The sequence below is a fragment of the Schistocerca piceifrons genome, unplaced genomic scaffold (assembly GCF_021461385.2).
Source record: "Schistocerca piceifrons isolate TAMUIC-IGC-003096 unplaced genomic scaffold, iqSchPice1.1 HiC_scaffold_1521, whole genome shotgun sequence".
Lineage (NCBI taxonomy): Eukaryota > Metazoa > Arthropoda > Insecta > Orthoptera > Acrididae > Schistocerca > Schistocerca piceifrons.
Genome location: NW_025727371.1, coordinates 70,861 through 89,469, shown reverse-complemented (window position 1 = coordinate 89,469; position 18,609 = coordinate 70,861).

Sequence of the window (18,609 nt, the reverse complement as noted above, 5' to 3'; positions counted from 1 at the left end):
CTACTGTGAAATAATTTAAAAGTGTCTACATCCAAAAACAGAGACATTGAACGAAATATATATACGCCAGCTTGACAGTTCATGGGGTCGCGGGTAAATATTCAAATGGTCATTTCTTTTGTTATGTAGTTATGAATAAGCACTTAAATTTTGTGTGCATGCTTTACACCTTCCTTTGATAATTACAAGAGCCTGGAAACTAATTTTGCAATCTGGCAGAAAGTAGTGGAGAACATACTGAGCATAATTTCCAGTCTGCAAGTCCAGATTCCTCTTTATGCTCACTGAAAGAAAATGTGCCTCTTTGCTGCTTACTCAGCAGGATCAGGAACTACGACTATTAGTAAAACTTTTGAGTTTTAACTGATTGCTACATTCTGTAAAAGTTCACATGTACAAAATATAATAATATCCCTGCTAATAATAATAATAATCGTTTCAGAAACAGCACTATTAACAGTACAGAGATGACCACTGTGGGAACTTCCAAGTAAAATGGTATATCATCCTGATTTCTAATCACCAAAAGTTACTTCATTGCCAATATAGCGGAAAAATAATTTCCTCACTTGCCACGTGGTTTTGTCAGCAATGTGGGCGACACACAGTTACTTCTGTGAAATTTAAGGGAACCAGGATAGTGGAATATCTTCACAGGTTCACTTCCAGCTTTTATGGAAAATCGCATTCAACTCTGCCAAGCTCTGACGTCGTCCAAGACACCAGGCAAGCAGGCATTTGACTGACATGAACATATTGATATCCAGGTTCAAAATGTCTCTCCTAACTGCCTCTCTGGCCATTTTTATATATGGCCACAGTGGACCACGAAAGGGAACATCTGCTATCAGTCGTCCTAGGGACAGGGTCAGAATCTAAAAGGCCCATTTCTCGGACACGTATTAATTAATAATAATTGTTTAACAATTTGTAATCTTCTCAATTTGTATATAAATAGAATTAAGTTTGGTTTAGTTATTAAAATGTTTTAGCTGGCTACAATTTTTTAAAGCGGAATCGACAGTAGAACATGACCTCTGAACTGCCTTTTTAAGATTCCTTGTTCTCACAGTTATTTATGAACTGTCTCGAAACTTGCTATAGCTGTATTACTGCATTATTGCAATTGCGTACTATAAGTACAACTTTCTATTACAAATACAAATGATAATCAATTATGAGTAAGGACTTCATTTCAAATTTGGTTTTCAGTAAATAATTTGAAAACCAATAGAGGTAACTTATTGGTGCTACATATAGAAGATGTTTACATCTTACTGAGGATGTTTCTAAGTCTAGTATTTAGAACCTTTAATTTTTCATAAAAACCCAAATAACTTTTGATTGTGATGTACATGATGTGCATTTGTATATTATGACCAGTTTTTAGCTCTCTAGTTCTATTATTTAGTGCCACTATTTTTTCTTAAGGTCGTATATTTTGCCTGACATATGAAGGGCTTATTTCAATAGTATAATTGAATATTTCTGGTACCTCAACTGCAGATTTTTCAGCTCTCATTTAATTTTAGGACTCTATATCTCAGAATGAACAAAAATGGACTTGTACAATTATTGATATAAGCCCTTCATATTCATTTGATCATTCTGAGACCTTAAAATGTTAAAAATAATATACTTAAGCATACACTGATGAAGTTTGGAGCATTTATTTTAGATTTAATGTCACAATTATATTATGGTGTAATCCTTTGTATGTTAAGCACAGATGTTATGATGATGTGACATTGGTAGTAGTGAACTGGAGTAAACCCCTGCACACTAGCTTTCCACTGTGCTTCTTATAACGATACAGCACTTGTTTAGCTTCAAGTTAGCAGCAGTAGAATATTAGGTACAAACTCGTTATGGTTTTACCATATGCCAATATGAGATGGAAGAGCTATTCAAGGTTTTTGCAGAATTAAAATCTGACTTTAATAATAAATTGGATACTACTTATGCAAATATTGAAACTGGAGGTATTAAGTTAAACCCAGAGGCAGATGTACATTCTACATGTTTTTAAAAATATTTTATAAGTCCCTGCTTAAGTGTTGTGATGAATACAAAAAACTGTTTTTCCCTGAGTTATTTGGAAGAGGATGGTGCTAAATGAGGAACTGGTCATTCGAAGAATTCCCTTCTTGGAATGATTTTCAGGAAATGTTTAAGAAGTACTGGTTGCCCAGCACACAGGAAAAGTTAATGCTAGAGTTATTTGGCCCAAAATATTATAGTAATAGTTGGCATCCTGGTAGTTATAAGAAATACAGAATGTCCCAAAATAATGTATACATTCTTTGAAACTGAACATCTCTTTAATGAAAGGGGTTAGAAATACAATTTTAGTGGTACTAGGTGCCTCATGGCCCGACTTAAGATGGTAAATGTTCAAAGTGGTGTCTGTCCATCGCAATACACTGTCGACAAAGACTTACAACTGAGTGACATGCCAATGTTATTGTTTCCAACGGAATAGCAGCACAGACTTGTTTAATTTGCTCTCTAAGGTCATCCAGTGTGTGTGGTCTCACAGTGTAAACTGTATTCTTGAGAGTACCCCAAAGAAAGAAGTCTAGAGGAGTTAAATCTGGAGATTGAGCAGGATACTCCACACTCCATCTTCGTCCTATCCATCTGGTACGGAATGTATGATTGAGAAATGCCTTCACATCCAGGTGAAAGTGAGGTGGCGTCCCATCCTGTTGAAAGTAATAATCTTCATTTCCAGACACAACGCTAAGACCAGGAGTTATCATTTACAACATCTCCAAGTACGAGTCACCCGTGACAGTGTTATTGAAGAAGTACAGCCTGATTAACCCTCTAGAAGACAGACCACAACAGACTGTTACTCCTAGTAGATTAATATGCCTTTGCTCAGTTACGTATGGATTCTCCCTGGCCCAGTACACGCAATTATGGTTGTTAATTGCTCCATCAAGTTCAAACGTCGCTTCATCTGACCAAATAATTCGATCTTGGAAACATTGCTCTTCTTCACATCTGTTAATGTGCCACTCACAAAATTCGCTTCGTCTATCAGGATCATCCTCGTTAAGAGCATGGAGAAGTCTTGGAATGTAAGGCTTAAAGTTCTGAGACGGCAAAATTGTATGAACACTGCTTCTGCAGATCCCAGCCCCATGAGAGCATTGCCTCACATATTTCTTCGGGGATCGTGTGTATGCCTGGATTACTGCATCAAAACCCTCGTTGTCTGTTGAACTTCTCTTTCGTCCGCTATGTCTCTTCTTCTCATTGTGCACTGTTTCTTCGATTTCAAACTTATCTCTGATTATTAGAATTGTTACTCTTGTTGGTGGTGGTATTCCAAATTCAGCTCTCCAATGTCTCCAATTTTTCCCGAGGACATGCAGCTTTACTGTATGATTAAATGATGATGGCGTCCTCTTGGGTAAAATATTCCGGAGGTAAAATAGTCCTCCATTCGGATCTCTGGGCGGGGACTACCCAAGAGGACGTCGTTACCAGGAGAAAGAAAACAGGCGTTCTACGGATCGGAGTGTGGAATGTCAGATCCCTTAATCGGGCAGGTAGGTTAGAAAATTTAAAAAGGGAAATGGATAGGTTAAAGTTAGATATAGTGGGAATTAGTGAAGTTCGGTGGCAGGAGGAACGAGACTTTTGGTCAGGTGATTACAGGGTTATAAATGCAAAATCAAATAGGGGTAATGCAGGAGTAGGTTTAATAATGAATAAAAAAATAGGAGTGGGGTTAGCTACTACAAACAGCATAGTGAACGCATTATTGTCGCCAAGATAGACACAAAGCCCATGCCTACTACAGTAGTATAAGTTTATATGCCAACTACCTCTGCAGATGATGAAGAAATAGATGAAATGTATGACGAGATAAAAGAAATTATTCAGGTAGTGAAGGGAGACGAAAATTTAATAGTCATGGGTGACTGGAATTCGTCAGTAGGAAAAGGGAGAGAAGGAAACATAGTAGGTGAATATGGATTGGGGGGAAGAAACGAAAGAGGAAGCCGCCTTGTAGACTTTTGCACAGAGCGTGACTTAATCATAGCTAACACTTGGTTCAAGAATTATAAAAGAAGGTTGTATACCTGGAAGAATCCCGGAGATACTAAAAGGTATCAGATAGATTATATAATGGTGAGACAGAGATTTAGGAACCAGGTTTTAAATTGTAAGACATTTCCAGGGGCAGATGTGCGTTCTGACCACAATCTATTGGTTATAAACTGCAGATTGAAACTGAAGAAACTGCAAAAAGGTGGGAATTTAAGGAGATGGGACCTGGATAAACTGAAAGAACCAGAGGTTGTAGAGAGTTTCAGAGCATAAGGGAACAATTGACAGGAATGGGGGAAAGAAATACAGTAGAAGAAGAATGGGTAGCTCTGAGGGATGAAGTAGTGAAGGCAGCAGACGATCAAGTAGGTAAAAAGACGAGGGCTAATAGAAATCCTTGGGTAACAGAAGAAATATTGAATTTAATTGATGAAAGGAGAAAATATAAAAATGCAGTAAATGAAGCAGGCAAAAAGGAATACAAACGTCTCAAAAATGAGATCGACAGGAAGTGCAAAATGGCTAAGCAGGGGTGGCTAGAGGACAAATGGAAGGATGTAGAGGCTTGTCTCACTAGGGGTAAGATAGATACTGCCTACAGGAAAATTCAAGAGACCTTTGGAGAGAAGAGATCCACTTGTATGAATATCAAGAGCTCAGATGGCAACCCAGTTCTAAGCAAAGAAGGGAAGGCAGAAAGGTGGAAGGAGTATATAGAGGGTTTATACAAAGGCGATGTACTTGAGGACAATAGTATGGAAATGGAAGAGGATGTAGATGAAGATGAAATGGGAGATAAGATACTGCGTGTAGAGTTTGACAGAGCACTGAAAGACCTGAGTCGAAACAAGGCCCCCGGAGTAGACAACATTCCATTAGAACTACTGACAACCTTGGGAGAGCCAGTCCTGACAAAACTCTACCATCTGGTGAGCAAGATGTATGAGACAGGCGAAATACCCACAGACTTCAAGAAGAATATAATAATTCCAATCCCAAAGAAAGCAGGTGTTGACAGATGTGAAAATTACCGAACTATCAGTTTAATAAGTCACAGCTGCAAAATACTAACGCGAATTATTTACAGACAAATGGAAAAACTCGTAGAAGGGGACCTCGGGGAAGATCAGTTTGTATTCCGTAGAAATGTTGGAACACGGGAGGCAATACTAACCTTACGACTTATCTTAGAAGAAAGTTTAAGAAAAGGCAAACCTACGTTTCTAGCATTTGTAGACTTAGAGAAGGCTTTTGACAATGTTAACTGGAATACTCTCTTTCAAATTCTGAAGGTGGCAGGGGTAAAATACAGGGAGCGAAGGGCTATTTACAATTTGTACAGAAACCAGATGGCAGTTATAAGAGTCGAGGGGCATGAAAGGGAAGCAGTAGATGGGAAAGGAGTGAGACAGGGTTGTAGCCTCTCCCCGATGTTATTCAATCTGTATATTGAGCAAGCAGTAAAGGAAACAAAAGAAAAATTCGGAGTAGGTATTAAAATCCATGGAGAAGAAATAAAAACTTTGAGGTTCGTCGATGACATTGTAATTCTGTCAGAGACAGCAAAGGACTTGGAAGAGCAGTTGAACGGAATGGATGGTGTCTTGAAGGGAGGATATAAGATGAACATCAATAAAGGCAAAACGAGGATAATGGAATGTAGTCGAATTAAGTCGGGTGATGTTGAGGGTATTAGATTAGGAAATGAGACACTTAAAGTAGTAAAGGAGTTTTGCTATTTGGGGAGCAAAATAACTGATGATGGTCGAAGTAGAGAGGATATAAAATGTAGACTGGCAATGGCAAGGAAAGCGTTTCTGAAGAAGAGAAATTTGTTAACATCGAGTATAGATTTAAGTGTCAGGAAGTCATTTCTGAAAATATTTGTATGGAGTGTAGCCATGTATGGAAGTGAAACATGGACGGTAAATAGTTTGGACAAGAAGAGAATAGAAGCTTTCGAAATGTGGTGCTACAGAAGAATGCTGAAGATTAGATGGGTAGATCACATAACTAATGAGGAGGTGCTGAATAGGATTGGGGAGAAGAGGAGTTTGTGGCACAACTTGAGCAGAAGAAGGGATCGGTTGGTAGGACATGTTCTGAGGCATCAAGGGATCACCAATTTAGTATTGGAGGGCAGCGTGGAGGGTAAAAATCGTAGGGGGAGACCAAGAGATGAATACACTAAGCAGATTCAGAAGGATGTAGGTTGCAGTAGGTACTGGGAGATGAAGAAGCTTGCGCAGGATAGAATAGCATGGAGAGCTGCATCAAACCAGTCTCAGGACTGAAGACCACAACAACAACAACAGCATGTTTTAATAAACCAGATGTTTCAGTTATTACTGAGCACTGGTATACCAAAAAAGAATCTTATTATGCACCCATTAACAAAGAATTTCTGCTCATCTTTCAGTAGGGATATCAAACCTTATGGTGATGTTGCAAAAAGTGGCAATAATTGGTGCTCAAAGATGTAATTCGTTACGTGTTGAAGGTGTTACTGAACTTTCTGTGATAAGCTATAGATGGGAAAGGAAACATAATTTTAGATATAGAAAGACCTCCATCTGAAAGTACAGATATTTTTTTAGCTAATCTCTATCAGTTGCTTGTAGAGAGAGATAGTAAACACTCTGGGAAAACAGCTGGGTAATTATGCTGATAATTGTCAAAGTTTAATAAAACCTTATCTAACACAAATCAGTTTTCACTCTTAAGGATGGTGAGTGACACACACAGATCTGACATTGCCGATATGTAATACAGGGTACCCAGGACTTTGTACTGGGATACTTTTGTTGATTTATGTAAATGACAAAATACTGCTCCCCAAATTCAAGGATAGTTCTGTATGCCGATGCTACATCCATTGCACACAAGTGTAAAGATCATGAGCAACTACAAAAACTATGAAACTGTATTACAAATGAAATAATTAGGTATTTCTATGAAAATCATCTCATTGTCAGCACAAGATTGCAGCAGTAATGGATTTTCACCCCACAAGACAGATTTTGAAATTCAGTTGTGCACTGGAACTGATATTGTCATCAAAGAAAACTACTGCTTGGTTACGGTTAAACTTTCTATATTTAACATGTTATAATGTGGAAACTAATTACCATACAAGAACATAACTTGGTAGCATTAATGTCAAGGACATGGGGAAGAGAAATAATGCAGAATCAATTCAATTGAAACACTTAATGTGCTGCTACAGTACACCATACCATTCAGTACCATTACTGATGATGGTGATGGAGGCTGTTATGAAAAGCTTGCAGTTTTATTCAAATCTGATGTGGCAAGTCAACAGAACTTTTTATCCATGTGAGTAAAAGTATTGTGTAAAATCGATAGCGCAGCTTCTTACAGAAGTCTCTTCAGGGCCCTTCGGAGTCTTTCACTTACATGTCAACATATTTACTCCCTAATAGTATTTGTTGTCCATAATCGGGGTAATTTTACTCCGTTCAGTTAAATGAACTTGCAAAATACTGGAAGTAAAAACAATGTCCATGAAGACTATACATCCATGCCTACGATTCAGAATGGAATTTCACATTTGGATCGAAAGTCTTCAGTAGGTTGCCGCTAGCCATCAGGCAGAAAACTGAATATCCTAAGATATTAAAAAAAATACAAAATAAAAAAAATATTTTATTAGTCTCTCCTTCTATAATTATAATTAAATGTAATGTTTCGACTCAAGGATGCATATGCTAGTTAACACTACGGTTCAAATTAACAGGATTTTAATTTTATCATTTTATGCAGGGCTGACAGTACTCATTGCTTTGTACGAAGTATGAGAGAAAAACAGAACTTGAATAAAAAAAACAAAACATTTCTAGCTGTCACGGTCATTACTTCCTTCCTCTGTGAAGATGAATATCTTTTGTGACTGAAAATGAGGGGAAGATCACTTACACCACCCGTATAGAACACTTATGTGACACATTCATGAGTATTGCTCCAATGTTTGAGATCCAGGTCAGATTTAAGCAACACACTGAATCAACTCTGAGGTTGGACGCTAGATAGGTTACCAGTAGTTTCAAACTATGTGCGAGTATTATGAAGATGCTTGGCAAACTCGTGTGAGGATTGCTGGAGGAGAAACAATGTTCTTTTTTTATAACACTATTGAGAAAATTTAGAGGGCATGAGAAAACAGGGCTCAGATAGTAGATAGCCTTTCTTCCCTCTCTCTATTTGCGAGTGGAACAGGAAAGAGTGATTTGTAGTGGTACAAGGTACCCTCCACCAGGTACCATTTGGTTGCTTGTGTAGTATGTATATACATCAAAATACGGAAGTTAATTGTGACTACTTACTACATTAAGAAGTAATAGTTGAACTAACCTAAAGCTTCGTGATTTACTTCAAATGTTTTCTCCCACTGATACACACTGACAGTCAGTGACTTGCATCTATAGCAGTCTTACAATTTGGAGATGTCAGTATTGCTTAAATCTATTAATATTCCTTCAGTGAGCTCTTTTTATCTTAAGATCACATAAACTGGATTTTTGAGAAACTACACACAGGAAGATGGCATATAGCTGTTTACAGAAAAACGATAAAAATTTAAGCATATCGGTAACAGACACTGGGCAAGAGCACATATCTGGGCTAGAGCACTATACTGGATTCCGCCCGCTTCCCCCCGCCCCTCCCCCCATTTTCCCTAGAAACCTTGGCTGGAGTTATAAATTTATTTGTAGCATAGTCTAAGGTATAGATTAGGGTGAAAAAGAGATCATTTCGTTGACAGTTGTGGAACACAGCGAATGAGAAATAAAGGTTGTGGTAACAGACAGACGTGTGGCTTTGCCTAATATTTGTTTGCGGCATATTTAAATGTATTTTTCCCACATTTAACGCATTTCTCATAATTAAAAAAATAATAAAACTTCTAGGTCATCCACAAAAACATATATTAGAAAATGAATAAGCATCCGACGTGTTTTGATGCATATTACATACAGATATCGTACACAAACTGGAAAAATGCAATGGGCGTTCCACTACGTATCCTTTACCATATTTGATTCGTTTTTCCGCATTTGCTACTGCTGGTATGGGTTCAAAGACAAATTCGTGCTGCAAACGTCTCAGTGGTAGTTAGTCTACATTAGTAAGCTGCAGTTAATGTGTTAAAAACATTTAGACACATTGTCCTCAATGCGTAATATGTGTTATGCTATAAATCACTCTGCCTTTCGACTAATAATTTGTAATCAGTTGGCTTCAATCAATCACGTAAGACTCTAATATGTAACTTTGACTACGCTGCGGATTATTATGTCACTATAATCGAGATTATTCGCATTCAAATCTTCTTTCTACATTTAATTCTGTTAACGCAAGATTCATTCAAACAATCCGGATTGATTTGACGTTCCAAAACAACAGCTGAAGGCAGGTCTGTATAAACGCTGTTTTGACGTCACTTACGTCAACAGAGTTGTTAACAGGGCTAGTCACCAGGCAGCGCTGTCACGCTTTCAGCCTTTCTGATGACGTCATGAAGCGATTCCTCGGGGCCCGCGAGACGCACGTGCGCCGACAGTGGCGCAGGTGGAACTCGCGCAAGTGGAGAGTCTCTATGGCACTGGCACCAGCTCGCATCTTTGCACCTGTGTCTTGTTCGGACGACACAGCGCGTTGATGTATGTCAAGTTTAGAGACAACGTATCTGCAAAGAACTCTTTCGCAGTTCTGATAGCACTTTATTAATCACTATCAGGCTCAGAAAAGATCGTCTTGTTTTGGTGTAATAGGTACAGTAATACTCAACAACATTAACCCAAGAACCTCATTGTGTAAGTACAAGCTGAGGGGGAAATGGAGGGAAGCTCCTGTTCTATAATTTTTGTACTCTTAGTGGAGCTTTCACATAGATTTTCTTGCTAGAGGAGATCGGTTGGCTCACATCAGTGCAATTTAATTTCACCTCTTCTGCAGCTCTGTACAATGCGTGTGCAAGGCAAGTGATGTGTGCCACACTGGGATAGAGACTCTGAAGTCTGTAGGCTGCTACAGCCATGTATGAAGCACCATTTATTGGTCTCTATTCACACCAACTAGCGACAGTAGCTTCATTGAGTTGTCAAACGCAAAGGCGGTTGTCGAGCTGTTTATTCTGCTGAGAGCTTCACACCCTTAGGAGAAACATTTCTCCAGGTCCGTCAACTTTAAGAACACCAACAAAAGTATTTACAATTTAACCCCTATCTAAATTGGTGATTTCCGATAGACGCCCTAATCTCTTGGTCAACAATTTTAGTTCGTATTTTGTCGAGCACTTCCTCGTAGCACACAGATAAATAGTCGTTTCTCAGCGTAGCTTCATCTGGAACTGGATTTATTTTGTACTTCAAGAACTGTCTGAAGCGGGGATTCTTCAGTTTCTCCAATAGAACATTGCAAGACACCACCATCTTAAACAAGTTCTTGCACCTCTGAAGATGGACATGTCTACTCAAATAACAGTGTTCGTCTGCTGTCCTTTTCAGCACTTATCTTCGTGCAGCTACTGTGTTTGGAGGTGTTGCAGTGTTTTTACACTATAAAGCCGTTTCCCCATTAACCTTAACTTCATATAGTTTATAAAATAATATTTCCTTGTCATTGCTGAAGAATTTCTCCCCTGGTTTCGTCGAATAGGACTAAGTTTGTATTCAAACTGAATGGGGCGAGTACTTGTGCTACGTTTATTACGCCAGAAGCCACCCTTGTTGGCTTCGAGAATGTTTTGTAGACTCTGTGCAACAATCTTTACATCAGTGAATGGACTACATAATGTGTTACACTGCTTGTCTAATATAAACCCGATAAATAAATCTTTGTAGTAATTGTGTTTAATTGTGACAACATTACCTCAAACATTGTCATGTCAGCAAAATTTTCATGTTTATATTCTTGTGTACCTAAAAATACGACAAACATTTGGATTTCTGGAAAAAAATTTGGTCGAAATATGATTCATTATGGAAAAAGTTGTCCGAAATTTGACCTATTACTAAAAAATATATAAACATAATTTTTGCTACATTAAAGCTTTGTGGATGAATTGCTGTAAAATTCACCCTGAAGTTCAGGAAAGAGATTTGACACTAAGATCCATGCCAAACTAATAATAGAATAGTAGGCCCTCATTCAGAGAAGACAGTAATCCTCACATGGCTGAGACCTATTCTTGAATAGTTGTTTAAAGAAGGAAAAGTAACAGCTAAGGAAGAACATTGTAAACCAATAGTAGTGAGTGACATTTTTGGAAAGAAAGTTGATGTTCACCTATATTCTGTGCATAAAATATCATTAATCTTACACCATGGCTAGCGCTAATGAGGAAGAAATATTGTTGCCTCCTAGTACCAGTAATGGGAGTGTGTGTTACTTGAACCACCTGTAATAAAGGGAAGCAAATTAAAAAAGAAACATGACTACCAGTTACGATTAAAAAGTGGAACTTCCATCAAACATTGTTGCTGGTGCCATAGATATCCTGTTAGGATAAGATTGGTTACTTGATAATTATTATCGATTGGATTTCAACCAGAAAATATTTGTGTGGAAAATAGGTAGAAAGGTAGCTAGCATAGCTTTCCAAAGTAATCCATTGAAATCTAAGCAAGGCCCATCATCAGAGGAGCATATTCATTTAGTTGTGTTTACTGATATTATTGCAACAGATGAAAATAAACAAGAAAAAGAAGGGAGGTATTAAATCAAGAGGAGTTGGCATTTAATCGACAGCAAGAGAATCACCTGTAGTGCGAGAAGAACAGAAATTTTAATTAGAAGGTATTCTGTTAAAACATAAAGATGTGGTCACAGATAACTTGGGACTAATGAAGGAATACTTCTGTAACTTTAAAGTAAAAGATGACACAGTTTTTTTCCTTTTGCAAGTCATATCCACTACCAATAAACCTTCGAATTGCAGTGAGAGATGAAATACGAAAGGAGATAGACAGCAACATAACTCAATGTATTTTTAGGGTTTGTTGTGGGTACTTAAGAGACTTGTGGTAGGTGTTCATTTAGTTTTAGATTCATGATCACTCCATAAACACAAAGAGACAGAAAGGGTTAGAATCTTGAGTACAGAAGAGATGTTATCTAACTTTGATGAAGCAGAATTTCATATTTCCATAGATTTCATGGAAGGATACTGGCAGGTAGCATTACATGAACACTCAAGGCCATACACAGCCTTCTCATTTGAAAGAAAATCTTTACAGTTTAAAGTAAATGCCATGGAAGTATTACAATTCGCCTTGGGTTGTGAGCTGTACCAAGGAGAATGGAATCCAGGAGAGGGTGATCACAGAACAATAGCTTTCATTAGTTGAAGTCTTGGCAAGCATGATTGAATTACTCCATTACCGAATTGGACATTCCTGTGTCAGTTTTCATTCCTGCTCAATATTTATTAGGGAGGGAATTAGTGCAAGAATTAATAATGTATGTCAATGATTTATTAATAGTCTACAAGACTTGGGAAGACTGTTGACAATTATTGATATATATTTTGAGGTGACTGGAAGAAAAAGGGTTACTAATAAAAGTTTCTAAAACATACTTTTGGTGACAAGAGATGACTTTTTGGGACACAGTGTGGGAATAATGGGAATACAGCCATGTCCAGAAAGAATGCAAGTTATAAAAGACTGTCCAGAGACTAGAAATATTAAGCATCTATGATCACTTTTAGATTTGGCTGGATTCTATAGGAGCTTTGTAAGAGGCTAGGCTGTGAAAGATGCTCATTTATCGGACTTATTGAAATAGAAAACTATCTGGAACTGTGATGAAAGTACAAAAGAAGACTTTAGCAATATTAACCAAGCTACAGCAAAAGCATCATCCTAAAGTGAATCAGGTGTTCAAACTAGCCATTGATGTATAATAATTCAACTTGGGTTGTGAGCTGTACCAAGGAGAATCGAATCCAGGAGAGGGAGCTCAAAGAAAAACAGCTTTCATTACCTGAAATATTGGCAAGCATGAGTTGAATTACTCAATTACCGAACAATTTGGAAGCAAGACAAGTCACTATTTTACACTGACTATGAACTTCACTACATAATAGGTGAGAATAAATATTTTATGAGTATATAGCGTCCCCAGTGCTATATTACGAAAAGACTTAAAAAACAGTATTTATAAAGAAGAGACATTTAAAAATTGAATGATATATTTTTATCATGTAGCCGTAAAATAATAATTCCTCTGTCGAGAAATGCAAAGAAATGCAATGCAGAGAAATATAACAAAGTGATCTAAAGAGACAACAAGATACGCTCTTTCGTTAATTTTTTTAGTAGTCTTCACTTCTTCTCTTGTCTTGATTGTGTATAGATGGACATCTTACGAGTGCTGGCAAATGTAAGCATCTTTGTATGAGTTAAGCAGATTATATATATATTTAATATAATAATATTATATAAATATATTTAATATTATTGTGCACTTTTAATTTATAAGAGGTGATCCCGATTTCATGTCCGCCTTCCTTGAATTAACCTGCATTCAAGTAATTTACAGTTCAACAATTGCAGCGGCTGATGCAGCCAACGACGCCATTACGTGGCGATATTAACTTATGAAAAATTAGCGGAAGCGAAATACTCGCCCGCTATTAACATAATATCAATTTTTCTCCACGGTCGCATGAAGCTGCAGAAATACGTAGCTTTAAGATTCTTATTTTCAGTACCATAGCCGAGAGCCAGAGCCAGGACTCCGACTACAATACAATGGTTAATGGATGTAAGAAAAAATACTCTCGCGCGTGTGTGGGCCGCAATTGTAATTAATAACTAAAGATCTTTTGCTTTAAAGTGAGCTGACTAGCCGAGGAAATTAATATGAAAAGTTTATTACATTGTTCAGCTTATATGCTCATGTTTTAAGATTCAGCAAGTCTAACATTCATTAACGTAACAAATAATTTGCGATTAATATTGCTAAAAAGGAGAACTTCAGGAAAGCATTTAATCGTAAATCAAAATTAAATGAAATATCATTTTTATTAAGGGCCACCACGTAAGTCGGCAACAATCAAAAAATAATAACAACAATAATAATATATTAAATTACGACAGCCGACGGACGCGAGACCAGAAAGAATGCAAGTTATAAAAGACTGTCCAGAGACTAGAAATATTAAGCATCTATGATCACTTTTAGATTTGGCTGGATTCGATAGGAGCTTTGCAAGAGGCTAGGCTGTGAAAGATGCTCATTTATCGAACTTATTGAAATAGAAAACTATCTGGAACTGTGATGAAAGTACAAAAGAAGACTTTAGCAATATTAACCAAGCTACAGCAAAAGCATCATCCTAAAGTGAATCAGGTGTTCAAACTAGCCATTGATGTATAATAATTCAACTTGGGTTGTGAGCTGTACCAAGGAGAATCGAATCCAGGAGAGGGAGCTCAAAGAAAAACAGCTTTCATTACCTGAAATATTGGCAAGCATGAGTTGAATTACTCAATTACCGAACAATTTGGAAGCAAGACAAGTCACTATTTCACACTGACTATGAACTTCACTACATAATAGATGAGAATAAATATTTTGTGAGTAATATCTAAATAAGTATGCATGAGAAGATAGCATTTACTATTAAGGAATTACTCATTACTCACAGAAGTCACCATAATTTACCACAGCTCACATTTAAAAAGAACAAGAGGTCAGAAGAGACATCAGAACTGAATAGATTCTCTCTTACATGCATAGCCATCACCACATAGAGAGATGGTAATAAATGGCAAGAATATCCAGATTACATTCTAAGTCCAAAAAGGCTACTCTGTAAAAGGAACAACATATATTTTGTCAAGGACAACCTTGTTCTGTAAGTTCTAAGCTTTTCGATCTCTGATAGTGGCAGGAGCTGAAGTGGTGTAATAAATGAAGAAAATCTTAATCTCGGTCTAGATGACTTTACTCAAAATAATGTTTCTTGCTCATGCTGAGTTGAACAAAGAGTAGTATATTTAAGAGACAGTCGTATATTTAAGAGACAGTAGTATATTTAAGAGGAAGCTCAGTAATAAGGTATGGGTTCAAAATACAATAGAATTAAGGTAACTAAAGTTATAAGAGGAAAGACGAGAAAGTAGCGGTTTAATGGGAGTGATGTAATAATGAACAGGCTATGATACGCATATATACATGAATTATATTATGAATAGTGCAGGTGGGATAAAGGGAGTATTACTTAAGTTTAAATGGAGGAAAAATGGAGGCATATATATAGGGCCAATATAGCTATAAAATTTGAATGGTCTTTATGAAGGATTTTTCTGTAGGAGGAGGAGTATTTATGGGTTTCTGCAGAAGTAGGATACTATTAGCTTTGAGGATTACTCCAAAGTTGCAAAATATAGGAACGAACCTGAGTTTTGTGGTCTAATTCTTATACTCATTTCAGAAATGGATAACTAGGACAGAATTGTCTTAACTTTGTGTGCTGCTCTTAACACAGAAAGTAGGAAGTTAACGAGTTTACTACATTAGTTGTTCTCAACATTTATTACATTTGATTGTTTGGAATTGACAGATTAATATATAAACTCCGAAAAGCTCGAAGTGTCTATGGAAAACTATAATTTGCTGTCAGAACTGAATGGATACATCCAACGACTTGGGATGTTTGCGTGTTTCACAACTATTCCTTAGAATGTTTCGTACTTTTCTTATGGTTAGCAGTACCTTTGTTTGCTAGGAGCTTTTTACGAGGGGAATTTTTACTTATTTTGGATGGTTAAATCACATGATTTAGTTTATACACATTTTTAGGGAATGTTAGCTTAACTTAGAATAAGTAGGTTAACTGCCTGCTTACCTTATCCTACTTGAAGGAAGTGTAGAGGAAATAAGAAATGAGGCTCCTAAGCCTATGTTTCCTCACAAGTTTAGTTGGTAATCCAGATGAAGATACAACTATGATCAATTCATAATAGGAATTAATAATTACTCCATGTCCAGTCAGCATGACTAGGCTATGAATACTCACTGTGTCTGAATAGACCATTGATAATTAAAACAGAGGTACAGCTGGTTTACCAGCCACCATTGTGGCTGGTCCACATACATAAATAGAGACAATGAAAAAATAATATATGGTCATAACATTTTAAGACTATAACTTACTTCAAGAATTCAAATTCCTATTGAAGAATGGTTACTTTGCACCAGTGTTTATCCGACCTCAAGCATAGTATTTGAGATCAGATACATTGAAATGATAAATTTTTAATGAGTCTTTGTAAGTAATCCACAAGTAATCATTAAGTAAGGTTAGGGCTATATCATGAGTAAAGATGTTTTGAAATGGAATTATATGAAATATTACTTAGTTCAAATACCATAAGTAAAGGGTTTTTATTTTACAAAGTTTTAACAATTTTCGTTTCTGAAGACAAATGTACAATCTGAACTAGCAGTATTATTTATTTCTCTATGTCCTGCGGTTGTGATGACATCATTTACATACACAAAAAGGTGACATACAGTATAACATACCACTTGGGTAAGGTAATGTGTTGCACAATGTCTACCAGGCCGACAAATGATGAGTATCATAGTGAGCATACCGGTTTTTTATAAGTTTGTTGTTCTAGAATAGCACGTTGTTTGGAAGTTTATGACTGTCTGTGCATGTACATGGGTAAGGATGGGCGCCACATGTCTGCAAGGTGGAATGACGGCAGCTGCTTTACTTTACTTTTGTGGTACTTGCTGGTTCGGCTGTTTATTCCATCGGAGATGTGACTTGCCATGAAACTGCATACTGTGTGACAATATGAATTATTGCATGCAAGAGAAAAAACAAAACAAACATTTTTTATATGTCAAAATGGATTAAGATAACTTTCATTAAGGTTAAGCAGAATGCATGTAACGTTACAGCTCATATTTGAAAACAAACCTTTATCAAGTGTTTTTGCATCATATATGAATGGTCAGTACAACTGTACTTCCAAAGAAATGCTATCTCCTAATTAGCAGAAAGTTACTAATTTGAGAAAAATATACAGCTTACAGCACCAGAAAAGTTACAGTGAAGAGAAATCCATATTAACAAATAATTACACAGACCAACAATGGAAAACTTTTTGGTGAAAATACCTTATTCTTTTTATTGTTAGGATGGGAAATCTAAATATGATACTTCAAAAACTGTATCACCCACCATTTCTTCACACTTTACAGTTAAATTCATTAAATTAAGCGATTTTTTAAAGAATTTAACAGCTTTTGTATAGTTAAAATAATTTAAAATGAGGTGTAATAAATGTAGATGAGAAACATTTGCTGGCACAAAAGGTCAATTCTATTTTTGTGTTAACAGATGGTGGTTTGTATACTGTCAATCTAACTTCACTTTCTCGTTTCCTGTACATGTGCTCAATACAGTGTTTAATTGTGGTTGTAAAAACTCTACTGACAGTTTTTGTTACATTTGTGTTGAATTTGTGATTAAAAACACCAAAGAAACATTGTTGACTTTTTGAAAAACGTTTATCTATCATACTTTCGATCTAAACTTGGTGATCAAGATAAATTTTAGGCGCCACACAAGGCATATTGTGTGTGTGTTGGAGACCTGAGAAAATGGTTCAAAAAGGAGAGAAAAGCCTTTAGATTTGCTGTTGCCATGATATGGAGGAGGCCAAGAAATCATTCCGATGATTGCTACTTTTGCAGTGTTGATATTACTGGTCATTATGAGGAAAACAAAAAAGGTAATAAGCTACTCTAACCTTTCATCTGCCATCCGACCAGTAAGGTATGGTGTAGATTTGCTGTTTCCTGACCCACCAGATGATTTAAATTCTGTTCTAACAGAAGTATTTTCTGATGCACAATGTGATTTAGATGAACCAGATGATGATGAATTCCAATGTAATACAGAAAGTCTAGAGCCCAAATTGTTTACTGAGACCGAGCTTAACGATTTGGTTAGGGATCTGGGCTTAATGAAAGAAAAAGTTGAATTGCTTGGCTTTAGATTAAAAGAAAAGAACTTACTAGCAGTTGAAACCAGCATATACATGCATAGAAAGACTGAACAGCAATTTTCCAACTTTTTTCAACAAGAAGGTGATTTAGTGCACTGCTCAGACATTCCAGGTCTGATGAATGAGTTTGGTATTGAATACAACAAGGAAGACTGGAGGTTGTTTATTGATTCATCCAAAACTAGTTTTAAGGCTGTTTTATTAGACAATTGTAACATGTATGCATCTATACCTGTTGGACATTCTGTACACATGAAAAAAAGCTATGAAAATCTAGAAAAAATGTTAAATAAAATAGGCTATTCTGCTCATGGTTGGATGATATGTGGCAATCTAAAAGTAACATGCATGCTCCTTGGTCAGCAAGGTGGCTTTACCAAATTTCCATGTTTCTTGTGTGAATGGGACAGTAGGGCTAGGGATGAACACTGGTACAGAAAGAACTCGTCTGTGAGGAAGTCTTTAAACCCTGGTGAGAAGAACATAC